This window comes from Lepidochelys kempii, chromosome 1 (genome assembly GCF_965140265.1).
Source record: "Lepidochelys kempii isolate rLepKem1 chromosome 1, rLepKem1.hap2, whole genome shotgun sequence".
Lineage (NCBI taxonomy): Eukaryota > Metazoa > Chordata > Testudines > Cheloniidae > Lepidochelys > Lepidochelys kempii.
The window spans coordinates 310,631,270-310,647,358 of NC_133256.1; the positions used below are offsets into that span (position 1 = coordinate 310,631,270).

The following is a 16,089-nucleotide window of genomic DNA, read 5'->3' on the forward strand; positions in this document are numbered from 1 at the left end:
TCTTCTCTTCCGCAGACTAAACAATCCCAGTTCCCTCAGCCTCTCCTCATAAGTTATGTGTTCCAGTCCCCTAATCCTTTTTGTTGCCCTCTGCTGGACGTTTTCCAATTTTTCCACATCCTTCTTGTAGTGTGGGGCCCAAAACTGTACACAGTACTCCAGATGAGGCCTCACCAATGTCGAATAGAGGGGAACGATCACGTCCCTCGATCTGGTCACATACTGACCAGTGGGCAACAAGAAAATAAAATCGAAAAGACAATTATTCATAGAGTATGTCAGAGTTTTTACAGTATTTGTTGAGTGCAGCATCCATGCCAGAGAACTGACAGATATTTCACACATCTGCTTTTAAGATGTTACATGATATTTTGTAGCTAAGGAGCAGCTTGTGACATGGCTCTCACATCCAAAAAATGTTGTATCCTTCTGCCTTTGTTTGACGACAGATCTCTTAGTGACAGTAAAAATGATCTGACAGAGGGACCAGCATAGGAGTTTCATCATGATCTTTATGTGACAGTTTTGGAAAACCTTGTCTGAGATCATGGAAAAAATCTTTTGGCTTATTGCATCTTTAATTTTCCAGAACAAATGTAAATATATTTCTGATAAAGTTAGTCCCAGTTAAGAGGATATTCTGTATAAATCTAGGTTAGAGAATATGTAAGAAGCTTGTTCTGTATTTGGCAGCAAGAACAAATCACCTTGAATAAACACCAGACATTGTTCACATAGAAAGATGAACTGATGCTTGAGAAAGATAGCTGTACATCTTCCTAACAGCTAGGATTTAGCTGTGTGTTATCAAAGAGAATTAATCACAGGACATGTTCGTTTTTCTTTAAAATGATTATCAGTGGATGAGTATTATAAGCTTCCCTTCTACACATATTTCATTGGACTATAGGAAAATATTGCTCCTGAAATTAGCTTTGGCTTAAATTTCTGAAGGCAAAATATTCAGCCATTGCTTAAAAAGCACTTAGAAATAGATCCACAATCCAGTTATGTAGTTACACTTTTGGAGGCAGAAAATCTATATTGTTCCTCTGTGTGTTTACACCCTTTCATGCTTGGGTTTTGTTAAAGCTGGATAGAAAAATCCATACCGTGTGCTGCTCCAATATAAATGATCTGGGAATGGAAGTAATCAACATGAATTGTTCCATGCACAACTTGATATGCTTCTGGAAAATGGGAGACACCAAATGAAAATAGACAGGGAGTGAACCCAAACTACTGATTGAATAACATTGAACTGAAGAAAATACTGCAGTTGGACAAAGCCTGTCTTTATTAGGCAGCTCTAAACTGTGCCACAAATAGTGCAAGTCAAACTTAAACCGATATTTGGTTATATCAGAGGGAAGGATGGCATTTTTACCGGTGAGCTGATCCTCAAAAATTACTCCAAAGTGATTTGTATGAACATACATCATCGTAAGATATTCATATTTTCATCATTGTATGAATATATCTGTCATGGCCAATGCAAACAACACTCTACTCTTCACTTGAATTAGAGCGCCAGATCCTCAGCTGGTGTAAACTGGCATTGCAGCACAATGGAGTGAGGATCAGTCCCAGAATTTCCATACCAAGACTCAGTGGGCAGTATGCTAGCACTTCTTAAAGTTAAGTTGTGAAATGTGGCCCCACTGACTTCAGTGGAGCCAGGATTTCATCCACAAAGACCATTCCATGATTCTCACTTTGACATCACAGAAGAAAAAAAATCAATGATATCAAAGATTACCCAGACCTTTCTTATGTTTCCAGATGCTCAAACAGCAGCTATGCTATGAAACAGTCAGATGACAGCTGAAGGAAAATTCTGAGCATTTACATGACAATTTGCTTCACATTTCTTGGCACAGATTCTCTGCTGCACCCGGTATACTTTAGGCATAGGAGAGACAGAGCTGGAAAGAGAAGATGGGGCTCAAAGGAGCCAGTTGTCATTCCCTGATTCTGCGGCTGGTTCTGTACCAATCCTGGCCTAGATCAAAACAGCTTTAGGATTGAAATAACCTATGACAGATGGTAACGGCCTTCAGGAGGCTGTTCACCAGTGAGCAATAGCCAGAGCACAGTAGCTGTCCAGCCACTCCCCCTATGCTGGGGAGGGAGTGCTGCAGGAGGGGATAGTCTCTAGGAGATGGCTGTGTGGTTCTCTGTATCCTTGGTGTTAACAGAGTAGTGCAGAAAGGCTGGAATGGAGAAGGGAATCTAGCCTCTGATGTCTAGGATTGCTACCAGAAGCTCGTAAACTGGAATAGGATCTGTGTTATTACATGTATTTATAATTAAGGCTATGATTTACTCACAGAGGTCGAGGCAATCATGGATTCCCTGACTTTACCGGATCTCCGTGACTTCTAGGGCTGCAGGAGGAGGAGGTGGTGCCCTTGCTCTGCAACTGGGGCTGGCGGGAACCAGGACCCTGGAGTCCCAGGCTCACTGCTTCCTCTGGGGCCTGCAGACGGGCCGAGGGCTGCAGCTGGGACTGTGCACCCCAGTCCCGTGTCTTCTGGGGTTTGGCGGGGGCTACAGCCATGCACCCCAGACCCCTGGCTTCCACCTGGGGCTGCAGCTGGGCCGTGTACCCCAGACCCACAGCATCCCAGGCTTGGTAAGGACCGTGTGCCCCAGCCCCACAACGTCCCGGGCTTGGTGGGGACCGTGCGCCTCAGCTCCGTGACATCCCGGGCTTGGTGGGGCTGCAGCCAGGTCGTGCGCCCCAGACTGGCCGCATCCTGGGCGTGGCAGGGGCTGTGCGCCCCAGCCCTGTGACATCCTGGGCATGGTGGGGCTGCAGCCGGGGCTGTGTGCCCGAGCCCCGCAGCTTCACCCGGCAACTACTGCCGGGACCATGTACCCCAGACCGGTGGCTTCCACCAGAGGCTGCAGCTGGGCTGTGTACCCCAGACCCACAGCCTCCCGGGTTTGGCGGGGGCTTGGTGGGGACCGTGCGCCCTAGCCCCGTGATGTCCCGGGCTTGGTGGGGCTGCAGCCAGACCGTGCGCCCCAGACCGGCTGCATCCTGGGCGTGGCAGGGGCTGTGCGCCCCAGCCCTGTGACATCCCAGGCTTGGTGGGGCTGCAACTGGGGCTGTGTGCCCGAGCCCCGCAGCTTCACTGGCGGCTACAGCTGGGGCCACGCACCCCCCCCTTGCGGCTTCCCAGGGCCGTGTGTGTCTCCCCCCCTGCCGCTGCAGCCGGGGCTTAGTGGAGGCTGCAGTGGGGGCTCCGCACCTCTGTCCCACAGCGGGGCCAGCTCTGGAGCAGGGGCTGCGTGCCCCCCATGGCTGCACCCCTCGCTGTGACCACTGGAGTCGGCCTGTCAGTCCCCCCACCCATGGGACTCCATTCCTCCCTCCTACCTAGCCCTGCCCCCAGTTATTTGTAGAAAAGCTGGTGAATTTTGTTTATTGCCTGTGACCTGTTTGTGACTTCTACTAAAAATAACTGTGAAAAAAGCTTATTTATAATACATATGTTTGCTCCTATAGGGGATCATTTGCTTGATATAACATGCTGGAATAGCACTGTCGTATCATCCTAAGTGGCAGTGATTCAGTACAGGATAGTATAAGCTGTAGGTACCTTACACTGGTAATAAGGGAGTCGTTCTGCCCCTATTTTAAATGTTGCATTCCCTTGTGCAGCTGGGCTTTTACATAAACGTAAAGTAAATTGAACTAGTGCCATTTAAGGACAAAAATAATTCATGGTGGGTGTGCGAGATGATCCCGGGGCTGCGCGGCAGCAGGAGTGCCGCCGGACGGCACTCTACCGTTTTTTTCCTTCGGCAGCAGCTCTGTACATCCACGGCTGGTGTTCCCCTCCAGTGGCCCGCCTGCGGCAGGTCTTCCAGTCTTCTTCCGTTGGCGGCGCACCAAAAAGTTTGAAGACCACTGGTGTAGATCACCCACAGAGTGAAATAGATCCAGCTACACATGAAAGGATGGTGGGTTTTGCTTGTTGGGATGGTTGTTTTTAATCAATTTGTTTAAAAATATTGTCTTGGGCTGAGAAACTAGAAAAATGATAAGGAAAAAAAAGATACACACACACAGAATGAGATTTATTATATCAGAGAGATGAATTGCAAATCAATTTCTTTGTTTGAAGTGAAGCCAAAAAAATGAATGAACATATAAAGAAACTTAAACTGAGAGCAGAGCTAACAGCAACATTGCTGGAATTGATCTAGTGCCTGGCATGCAGCTTCCCCCACCCTCCCAAGTATATTTGCTTTCATGTAGCAAATATACAACACATTTGTTCCTGCTTCAGCTTTCATAATAATTCCAGAGGCACAGTCTGTATAGCCAGATAGCAGTCAGTGAAATAATGAGAGAAACATTTGAAAAGAATTAACAAGTAACTTTCAAAATACATAATAAAAGGCAGCAAATCTAATTGGCTTCCAATGGGAGTTTTCTCATCAAATTCAATGGGCTTTGGCTCAGACCTTGAAGTTATTAAAATGGTCAAGGTTTTCACTATATTTCCTGGAAAATTTGTAAAGTATGTATCTATTGAATAAGGATAATTCATACACTGAGTAATTTCTATTTTGTAGAATGGTAGGATGTGGCTCTTGTTTTGTGTGGATGTTTTTATTCTATAATTCTGAAGTCATTCTGGTCATCCCTTGTGTAACAGAGAACAGAAGTTGACCCCTTATCTTGATTCTTCAGCTGGTTGTCAGATTTCCCAGCTGCAGCTTGTGCAGGTTGCAAATGGAGACTGGCTAACTATTTCCCTGGTGAGGTAATTAGTGGATGGCATTTGGAAGTCTGGTTTCCTCTGTCTTTATTCATATCCCAGTGCAAAATTTTGTGGCATGTAGTATGTACATTGTTGAAATAACAGACGTGGCATGAAAATATTTGGGTAATTTCAGTTCTGTTCTCCCAGACAACTTACTAGTATTTTATTATACTTGTATTATATATAGATTAGATTAACCAGGGTGCAAGTGGAATTTATTTCTTACCGGTATGCTGCGCATCGGCGACTCATGGGAGGGACATAAAGGGGGAGGGCACCAGCTAAAGGGGGGGCATGTGACCTGCCCACATGACCCCCCCATGTGACTCCTCCCCACCCCCATTCCAGGGTCCCCGCGCTCTCCCCATCCCACGTTACCTTGTGGGGGGAAGGACTCTGTCCTCCTGCTGCGCCAGATACAGACTTCTGAACTGCAGGGCTTTCCGGAACCACAGCGGCGTAAGGAGCAGAACGTGGGGCCACTGCTCCCAGGAGCCAATGCCCCATGCTGGCAGCTCCTCCAGTGCGGCTGTACTGTTACCGCCCCAAGCCCCACCCCAGCCCTGTCCTCGGGTAAGGCTGTACAGACCCCAGACAGGAGATGCGGCTGCATTGAAGGAGCTGCTGGCGGCCCCACATTCTGCTCCTGTGTCTTTCCGGCAATAAATATCTTAATGGTATGGCATAGCATACCATACCACCCTACTTTCACCACTGAGATTAACGTAATTTATTGCCTGGTTTATGGACCTAACATTTTCCAATTAGTGTTGAAAATCCATACGATATTCTCATGTTCCTGAGTTAGCTAAACTCTCATATTTAATCAGTTCCCTCTTGACTACATAGCTGAGGGAGCTGCTGTAAATTATTTCAGCTAGTGTATAGGATAAATTGCATGGAAGAAATATACTCCTTATCCCTCAGTACAGAGCTCCAACACTATAGCTAAATAAACTGTAATCATATTTGCAGGTGACATCTGTGATATCGGCAAGGTAACGCAGTACTCAGATACAGCTTCTTCCCCAGGAACACTTTCTTTTGTGTTATTATTAACTCTCCCCAGTGTTGGGTTGCCTTTTTATACCAACATTGGAGGTCCATATTGTTCTTTCAGACCCTAAAAAATCTATGACATTTGGCAGGGCCAAGCAACCACCTCTCTAGGGTGGTTATTTTGCATCTGGCTGCTGCTTGCTGTATCTTCCTTTCTACCAGCTAGTAAGTATTCTTAACTAGAGCAGGTTGAAAATTTTCCAGCCAAACTGTTTTCCATAGGAAAAGATTTGACAAAATTGAAATGTTGAACAGTTCCCCAGGAATGTGTCAATTCCGTTTAAACTTTTGATGGAAACCAGGCAGGTGGCAGCCCAAAGAAGCTCAGACTGAATATTTTCAAAAATTCTGTTTCAGTTCTTCCAAAATGGCATTTTTAAAAGAAACGTTCATCTCTTAGAAACTTTTGCATCGCTGACTTTTTGTTCCTATTTAGTTATTTTTTTTTTTCAGAAATGTGAAATTTTAATGGGATGGAAATTCTGGTTCCTGCACAGCTCTACTCTTAACTTCTGCTCTGTTTCCCCCAGAACCTCCTTTCTCATTCTGAAGGAGGTGGTGCAGTGATCCTAAGAGCCCCGGAGTACCAACTGGCAAAGTGTTCACTGTCCTGTAACAACAACTCCTATCAGGCCTGACAAACTCACTAAACCAAACACATTGCTGCCATAGTATTTGTCTGTAAAGAAGGCCATGTGAGGTATCAAATTAAAGCTTACTTTACGTGGCCATCGTGAGCATTGTGTGAGGTATGAATGGGTAATAATTAAGAAGTTGTATGTATGTACTAAAAATATGTTTAAACCATGTAAGCAGGCAGGGTTGATAAACATGTCTGTCATAGACAAAGGGATGGTGATTTACCAATGAAGTGAGCTGTAGCTCACGAAAGCTTATGCTCAAATAAATTGGTTAGTCTCTAAGGTGCCACAAGTCCTCCTTTTCTTTTTGCGAATACAGACTAACACGGCTGTTACTCTGAAACCTGTCTGCCTAGGTCCTTTAGCAGTGGGCGGATTCCGCCTGCCCAATTCCTGGATCCCTACAGGACTACTTTACTATAGCCATCTGGCCTTGCCCCGTCACACTGGCAATAAATACATCTCTGAGGTAAATGAAACTTTGTAAAATCCCAAACAAAATGGAAGCTGTATTTGCATGTAAAAGCCATGTTGATAGTGTGATGCAAAATGAGCCTGGGAAGACACTGGAGACTAAAACCACAGGGGTTTGTCTTGTCTCTCAGGTTAAAACAATGGAGTTTTGGGGAAATATAAAGAGAGTCAAAAAGACATTTTGTTAACTAGTTAAGTTCTAGTCTTGTAGAAGCATGTTATCTTTTTGTTTTATTTGTAAACGTTTTTATTTTCACTATCCTTACTCAGTATCACTTGAACCTCTGTTCTTTATTAATAAACTTATTCTTGGTTTCATTATAAATTCATCTCAGTGCTGTTAGCTATCATACAAAGTGTGACGCCTCAACTGAACCAAATGGGTTGGTGTGTACGCTCTCTTTGGAGACAGAAACTTGGTAATTTCTGTGAGTTTCCAGTGATAAGGCTGGATACTACAGGGGAACGCTCTTCAGGGGCCTTGGGGTTAAACTCCAAGGCAAAATAAAGACTAGCAGAGCTTCTGGGGAGATTATTTGGGTGGCTAATAGACTTGAGTGACAGGGAGCTGACTCACAAGTCTATCTATCCCTAACCAGGGGATAACAAGGTGATCCATAATCCTGGACACCCAGAGAAAATGATGCACATACACATTGTCAACATCAAAAATGGATGGATAGGAAACCACTTGGAAAGCAAATGCAAGTTGCCAAGTTGATATAGTAAAACAGTTAGACATATACAGAAGGATGAGATTCATCGTAAAAAATAAATAAATACAAAATCTTACCCCTAGGGAGAGGAAATAAAAAACACATACACAATCTGAGGGACAGATAAAAGACAAACAAGTAAGAATACAAACTGATATTAATAAACTAAGTATGAGCTCATAGTCTGATTTTAGTGGTTTAAAAAAATAAAAAGTCAAAGTATCTTGCTATAATAAAGGTCATCACATTAGCAACTAAGAGAGTTAAAAGTGTCACTCTGCATAGCATTTAGAAAATTGCATTCAGCTCTGGTCCCAGAGTGTGGGACGGATATAGAGAAAATGATAGAAAACACAATGAAAATCAACAAGAATGATCCAGTCCAAGGATCTGAGGATAAGAGTAAGAACTACATTTTATAGTGTAGAAAAGAGATGACTCCAGGGGGATATATAAATACTATCAAGGTAACAATAAAAATGAATGAAGGGAATTACTCAGTCCCAGAAGATGGTATGGCAAGAAGCAATGGCCTGAAGTTAAGGAAGGAAAAGCTTAAGCTAGACATTAAGAAAAAGTCTTTAGCAGTTGGGCAGTGTAAGAAATTGCCCAGAGAGACACTTAAGGGACCATCACTATCAGGCATGTTTGAGAAGAGATTAGATAGCACATCTAATGATGTAAGATAATGCAAAATGCAGGGGGTCAGATTTGATGAGCAATTGTTTTTGTTCTAGCAGTACTGTTTATGATTTGGTTAGGTTTTGATACCATATGTAGTCCTACATGCTGAACACAAGAACTGGTTTTGCAAAAGAAGGTATTCCAGGCTAGCATCAATTTATAGTAATTTTGAGAAAAATAAGAATTTGTACTGCTTAGGGGAAAAATTTATCCTGAAAAGAAAATCACTGCACCTCAACTCTTGAGAGATGCAGCAAATATCTGACTTTTACTGAATACAGGAACTGTTCCCATAGGGACACATGGCATGTCTGCTATCAAATATCTGTTGTAACAGTCTCTTTCTGCTGTTTGAGCCTATTAGAAAGTTAAATACAGATTATATTTAGCACAGTGCTGGATTAACCATTAGACTAATAAGGCTATAGCCTTAGGCCCTCCTATTTTTTAGGCCCTACTGGTCAGGCAGGGGGCACAGCTGGGACCAGGTGAGGGGGAGCGAGCTTGCTTACGCAGCCCTGCTGGAGTGCTCCTGCCAGCAGGAAAGGCAAAGCAGCCCCCTATGGCTTGGAAGGAGCTCAGCTGGCAGCCTGCTGCTTCCGCTCCTTCCTGTCTGCATCTCCCCGCGCTGCAGGAACACACTGCCAGCTATCTGGTTAACACTGGTGACCGGGCCCTAAAAATCCAGTTACCACAGCAGTGCCAGCCGTGGGCTGTGGGTGTAGTTTGAGCAGGCATTGTGTCCCCCGCCCCAGGGCCCACGATTTCTCTTGATTTCCCTCCCTGACAGCTAAGCAGAGTGCTTAGCTGTCAGGGAGGGAAGAGGCTCCCTCTGTCCCTCTGCTCCACTGAGGCTGGCAGGCAACTGCAGGACATTGCCTCCTGGGTCCTAGTGCCTGTCACCGTCATCTTCCAGGTGTGCTGGGTTCCGCTTCTGGACAACTGGTGAGTGCCTGTGGGGAGGCAGGGCAAGGGGGTGGTGGGGAGAAGAGGCAGTACCAGAGCAGTAGGGTGGGAAGCTTGCACAGAACCTTCACAAACTCTATCTAGCTCCAGCCAGACCTGTTGCCCCTCCCATGTATAAGGAATGAATTCCCACACATCTGTAGGAAAAAGAAAACATCCCATTCAGGATACTAGTATTTTAACTTTTACAGTATCCTCCATCGAGGGGCTTCAGATATATGATGCACTGTGTTCAATACTGTATTGAACTATACTAAAAATAAAAGAAATCCAGTTTTTTCTTTGATGTATTTTTCTGTACTGATGTGGGATGCTCAGGCAACCAAGTTGTTTCCTTATGCTGAGCCTTGTTCCACAGGCCAACACATCTTTGTGCTTTTAAGGGGTTGCAAAAGCACTGGAGGAAGCTCAACACACAATGTTGTAGGTTTCTCCCTCCCTCTCCCTCAAAGATTTTAAATCCACTTCTTACAAGGCTATGATAGAAAGACAGACTGAACAGGCTAAAGGCAGGTTCTCTAGCAGTTCAATCCATCATAAAAGTACCTCACATTTGATTTCTTTTAAGTTTCATTCCAAAAACTTAAAGCTAAATAAACCTGAAGTTAGACCTAATTTTTCTGCCTCACCTCAAACTAACTTCTTTGCCAAGTGGAAAATGTTGGTTAAGCATGGAATGTGTGTGATTCCAGAAGGGAATGAGAACACAGGCCAATTCCCGCTGACAGTTACACCTGTGTAGCCTTACTGACTTCAGGGAGAATAGATTTTTGCACAAGATTAGATTTTGGTCCCTTCTGCTTTTTCACACCTGGTATAAACAGAATCTCATTCACTTTCCTCCCCTAACTTCTGAGCACTTTAAGGGGAAAAAAATAAGCGAGGTCTGCTTCATTTACACATGCAAATGAAACAGGAAGCTCTCCTTACATTCTACACCAGCCTTAAACAAACACCAGACCTGATGTAACAAGAATGTCACTATAGCAGCCTTGGTTGGACTGTTCTTTTGAAAGATCCTTAATGGTTCTTTTAAGATGCTGATTTTCAGAGAAGTCTTTTTGTGCAGGGGGGCAGAGAACACAACAGGGAATAGCTCTGTTTTGTCAACTCCTAGTCATTCAAAAGCTGAAAGGCTTTAGAGTAAGTTTGTTTAATGTTTGTACAGTGATTTTGAAGAGCTAACATAGTACAGAAATGCTAAATATTATGACTGGGCAACCATCTAAAGATCTGTGTCCCTTCTAACTGTTACCTTTTTCTTACAGAAAGCTTAAAACAAACAAATGCAAACTGTAGGGGGCTGGTGCACACAGAACTCATGCTTAAAAAACCTCATGTCTGAACTGCTGATCACGCATTCTAGAATAGATACTACTTAGTCCTGCCATCAGGGAAGGGGACCAGAACAGATGACCTCTCAAGGTCCCTTCCAGTCCTATGATTCTATTCTACTATTCTAATTGTGGAAGAGCTTGGTGACAGAATGGCCTGATGGGGTGAATCACTGGAGATTAACTACACAAACTGGCTATCATCCCTCAAATAATATTTGGTTTCAATGTGAAAACAGTAATTCATTGTCTTCAGTCAGTGCAACACTGGGAGACAACTTTCAGAGCAAGACCACCCAGGGTGGCAACCTGGACAGCAGTGAACATGAGATGGTCGAGTTCAGGATTCTGACAAAAAGAAGAAAGGAGAGCAGTAGAATACGGACCCTGGACTTCAGAAAAACAGACTTTGACTCCCTCAGGGAAATGATGTGCAGGATCCCCTGGGAGGCTAATATGAGGGGGGGATGGAGTCCAGGAGAGCTGGCTGTATTTTAAAGAAGCCTTCTTCAGGGTGCAGGAACAAACCATCCTGATATGCAGAAAGAATAGCAAACATGGTAGGTGACTATTTAGAAAAGCTGGACATGCACAAATCCATATGGCCAGATGCAATGCATCCGAGGGTACTGAGGGAGTTGGCTGGTGTGACTGCAGAGCCATTGGCCATTATCTTTGAAAACTCGTGACAATTGGGGGAGTTCCCAAACAATTGGAAAAAGGCAAGTATAGTGCCCATCTTTTAAAAAAGGGAAGAAGGAGAATCCAGGGAAATACAGACTGCTTAGCCTCACCTCAGTCCCTGGGAAAATCATGGAGCAGATCCTCAAGGAGTCCATTTTGAAGCACTTGGAGGACAGGAAGGTGATCAGGAACAGTCAACATGGAGTCACCAAGGCCAAGTCATGCCTGACCAACCTGATTGCCTTCTATGATGAGATAACTGGCTCTGTGGATACGGGGAAAGTGGTGGACATGACATACCTTGACTTTAGCAAAGCTTTTGATACAATCTCCCAGAGTAATCTTGCCAGCAAGTTAAAGAAGTATGGATTGGATGAATGGACTATAAGGTGGCCAGAAAACTGATTAGATCATCGGGCTCAATGGGTAGTGATCAACATTTCAATGTCTAGTTGGCAGCCGGTATCACACGGAGTGCCCCAGGGTCGGTCCTGAAGCCCGTTTTGTTCAACATCTTCATTAATGATCTGGATGACAGGATGGATTGTACTCTCAGCAAGTTTGCGGATGACACTAAACTCAGGGGAGAGGTAGATATGCTGGTGGGTAGGGATAGGGTCCAGAGTGATCTAGACAAATTGGAGGATTGGGCCAAAAGAAATCGGATGAGGTTCAACAAGGACAAGTGCAGTGTCCTGCACTTAGGATGGAAGAATCCCAGGCAGCACTACAGGCTGGGGACCTACTGGCTAAGTGGCAGTTCTGCAGAAAAGGACCTGGGGATCACAGTGGACGAGAAGCTGGATATGAGACAACAGTGTGCCCTTGAAGCCAAGAAGGCTACGTCATATTGGGTTGCATTAGTAGGAGCGTTGCCAGCAGATCGAGAGAAGTGATTATTCCCCTCTATTAGGCACTGGTGAGGCCACATGTGGAGTATTGCATCCAGTTTTGGGCCCCCCCACTACAGAAAGGATGCGGACAAATTGGAGAGTCCAGCGGAGGGCAATGAAAATGATATGGGGGCTGGGGCACATGACTTATGAGGAGAGGCTGAGGGAACTGGGCTTATTTAGTCTGCAGAAGAGAAGAGTGAGGGGGGATTTGATAGCAGCCTGCAACTACCTGAAGGGGGGTTCCAAAGAGGATGGAGCTAGGTGGTTCTCAGTGGTGGCAGATGACAGAACAGCAGGAGACTGTGGGCGGGGGGGGGGGGGTGGTCTCTCAATTACAGACCTAAAAGTCGCAATATTACAACAAAAAGACTTCAAAAACAGACTCCAACGAGAGACTGCTGAATTGGAATTAATTTGTAAACTGGATACAATTAACTAAGGCTTGAATAGAGGCTGGGAGTGGATGGGTCATTACACAAAGTAAAACTATTTCCTCATTTTATTCCCCCCCCCCCCATTGTTCCTCAGACATTCTTGTCAACTGCTGGAAATGGCCCACCTTGATTATCGCTACAAAAGGTTTTCTCCCCCCCCCCGCTCTCCTGCTGGTATTAGTTCATCTTAAGTGATCACTCTCCTTACAGTGTGTATGATAACACCCATTGTTTCATGTTCTCTGTGTATATAAATCTCCCCTCTGTATTTTCCACTGAATGTATCTGATGAAGTGAGCTGTAGCTCACGAAAGCTTATGCTCAAATAAATTTGTTAGTCTCTAAGGTGCCACAAGTACTCCTTTTCTTTTTGCGAATACAGACTAACATGGCTGCTACTCTGAAAAAAGTATCTTTAGTGTCCCACTTCCCTTATTACCATGTGGGGTGATGGTTAGAATCATATAGTCCAACCCCCTGCTCAAAGCAACACCAGTCCCCAATTTTTTGCCCCAGATCCCTAAATGGCCCCCTCAAGGATTGAACTCACAACCCTGAATTTAGCAGGCCAATGCTCAAACCACTGAGCTATTCCTCCCCACAGTCAGCTTTAGGAAGTGTCACTTAGGGCTTGTCTACATTGCATGTGGGATCAACGGGCAGCGATTGATCCAGCGGGAGTCAATTTATCGCCTCTAGTCTAGATGCAATAAATCGACTGCCAAGCATTTTACCATCGACTCCGGTACTCCACTGGAGTGAGAGGCACAGGCGGACTCGACGGGGGAGCGTCAGCCATCGACTTACCACAGTGACGACACTGCGGTAAGTAGATCAAAGTACGTCGCCTTCAGCTACGTAGCTGAAGTTTCATAACTTAGATCGATCTCCCCTGCACTGTAGACCAGGCCTTAGTTACCAACAATACTTTCTACTGCACCCAGTTGCTTTTTGGAGGATTCTCATCTAACTTTTGACCATCTGTGACCCTGTTAGCTTGCAACAGTTGAAAGGATCACAGTACAAGCTGGTAAGGCTGCAGAATGTAGGGACAACATTAGGAGAAGGGCTTAGAGGGTATCTGCTGGAGAATCATTCCTGGGAGCAACAAATAAGATTGGTGTCCTACAACTGAATTCTAAGTGAACATGAGAAGACCAGTGCAAGATTCTGTGGACCAGTGAATCAAGGCTGGACATGTTTCATATGAAGAGAACTTAGGTTTGACAACAAGTGGATGAAAAGGTAAAACATGAGTGTTTTGGACTAGTGTGGATTGGATCCATAGAGATTTGGATCAGAAGGTTGTACAGTGTATCACCACTGCTAGACAAACTATTAGTAGCTGGGCAAACTATTCATAGAAAATAATTTATCTGATGATTTTAGCCCTTTTATTTTTTTATGAATTATCTGGAAACAGTTATTGAACTAGATTCGCTGATTGGGTTATGCCAGCAGATGCCATTCTAGGGGCCCACTGGCAGAAAGTCCACCAGGAGCAACGGTGCTGCACCATAAACACCATTCTGCTGAGAAAGAGGTGGGCTAGAGCCACCCAGCACAGCTCACAAAGTTAGTAAGGCCAGATTGGGCTGGGTGGGGTGGGAGAGCGGCAAGGTAAAGGATGGCTAGGAAATATAAGAATTTGATCTCTCTCCTGGCTAGGCTTAGACAGTGTGGTAGAGAACTGGCTGTACTTTAAAACTGGTTTCCCCAGAAAGGATCCTTAGGGAGCAGAGATAACCTGTGCCTGCCAATAGTGGGGGCAAGGGGGCAGAGTAAGGGCAGCCAGCTTCAGCAGTGTTACTGAGCATGCTCGGTCTGTGTGAGCGTGCTCAGTACAAGCCAAGCAGCTGGCATGTGTGCAAACAACTCAAACACTGGTTTCCTTTACAGTTTATATTGTCACCAGAAATCCTCAGTCACAATACAGCCTGGAAAAGGCAATGCTGCATTTGCTGTATTCACCAATTTTTGGTCTGATATCTCAGCAAGTAATTTCTGGTCAGGGCTCATGTTGGTCACAGCTGGGAAAGTCATGATCACGTAATGTGAGTTCACAGTCTGCTGCTGGGAAGGCAGTTAATAGGACATGCAAACTTGCATGTGATGCATATACTCTGACCACTGCTGAGGGGCATAAGGAGGAGACAGTGGGAACATGGTGGCGATTACTCCATGCCAGAGGATAATTCCCAACTGATTTTCTGGCAGGATAAATTAATAATGAGTTTAAATAATTTTTGACACATTTCATAGCTCCATCATATATAACAAAAGGAAATTCACAGCCAGTGTCATATGTTCTTCAGTATATTTTGCAGCTAAGTTACACTAGTGAGTAAATTTATTGGGAAAAAAGCTTTGATTAAAAAAATAACACATTCAAAACACAACTACTGGTTCTAATCCTGCAATCAGATCCAGTGTGGTTTGCACGTTGGAAGTTAAAATTATAATAAATTTAATTGTCCAAATAAATCAAATTTTAAGGAATTGTAGAGTCACATTTTCTCTTCACCAAACCCTTTGGTATAATAATCACTTTATAGCAAAGAATTTTCCTGCAGTGTCTAATAAAATATTGCTCCATGTTCTACTGTAAACCAGACTGTTGACCATGCTTGGATACTGTTTGTGTTTAGCTTGTTCTGACTTAATTAAGGTTCTTATTTGTTGTATTGGGTTAAGGTCAGGGCTCTGAGGATGTCGTGTCAATTAGTGCCCTTGACTACTCTTTTTTGCTTAAATTATCTCTGCACAGGTGAGAAGAAAGGTTTGCATCATTATCCTCTTGATAAATGAACCCACAGACAAGCAGCTGTTTTTCAGAAGGAATCCCATTCTGTACAAAGGTGGTGAAGAGAAGGGTGAAGCAGAAAAGGTATTCACAAAGGTTTGTTTGGAATATAACTTGCATATTGATCTTGATGACATTTGCAACCCTTTTTATTCATTTCCCACCAATGTCTGTACAAGTGATTTGGTTGGTTTGTTTGCAAGAAAGTTTGTGGAAAGTTAAATTCTCACAATTACTCATACAAAAATGTGTTTACACAAATGCCAGTGCTGGAAGTGTTATCATGGTCTTCTCAGAATCTCTTTGTTTTTTTTCCCAGTGTATGGAATTTCCATCCCATCAGGGATAGTCAAAATGAATAGTCGAGGAGCAAGGCATCAGCTGAAATATCTTGAGTGGGTGAGTGAGTCTCTCTCTCTCACACACACACACAATAAAAAATCTTAACAGAATTTTTTTTTAAAAATGAAAGGGTCAGATTCATTCTTACAGGCAAAAAGGGCATAGGTCGTTGAAATTTTAAAATCAAAATTTTTTCAACAAAAAATTAATTTTGTCAAAATCTAAACATTTTGAAAAAGGTGTTGATTTTCACAAAATTCAGTATAAAAGAAAAA

The 16,089-nt window shown here is 44.0% G+C and overlaps 1 long non-coding RNA gene across 1 annotated transcript; it reads left to right on the plus strand.

Annotated features, from left to right (window-relative positions):
• The first annotated feature begins 3,931 nt into the window (after window positions 1-3,931).
• Window positions 3,932-15,869, plus strand: LOC140906886 (uncharacterized). The gene is made up of 3 exons (XR_012157272.1): window positions 3,932-3,972; window positions 15,437-15,568; window positions 15,792-15,869. It is a non-coding gene; the product is annotated as an uncharacterized lncRNA (long non-coding RNA).
• Window positions 15,870-16,089: the final 220 nt, after the last annotated feature.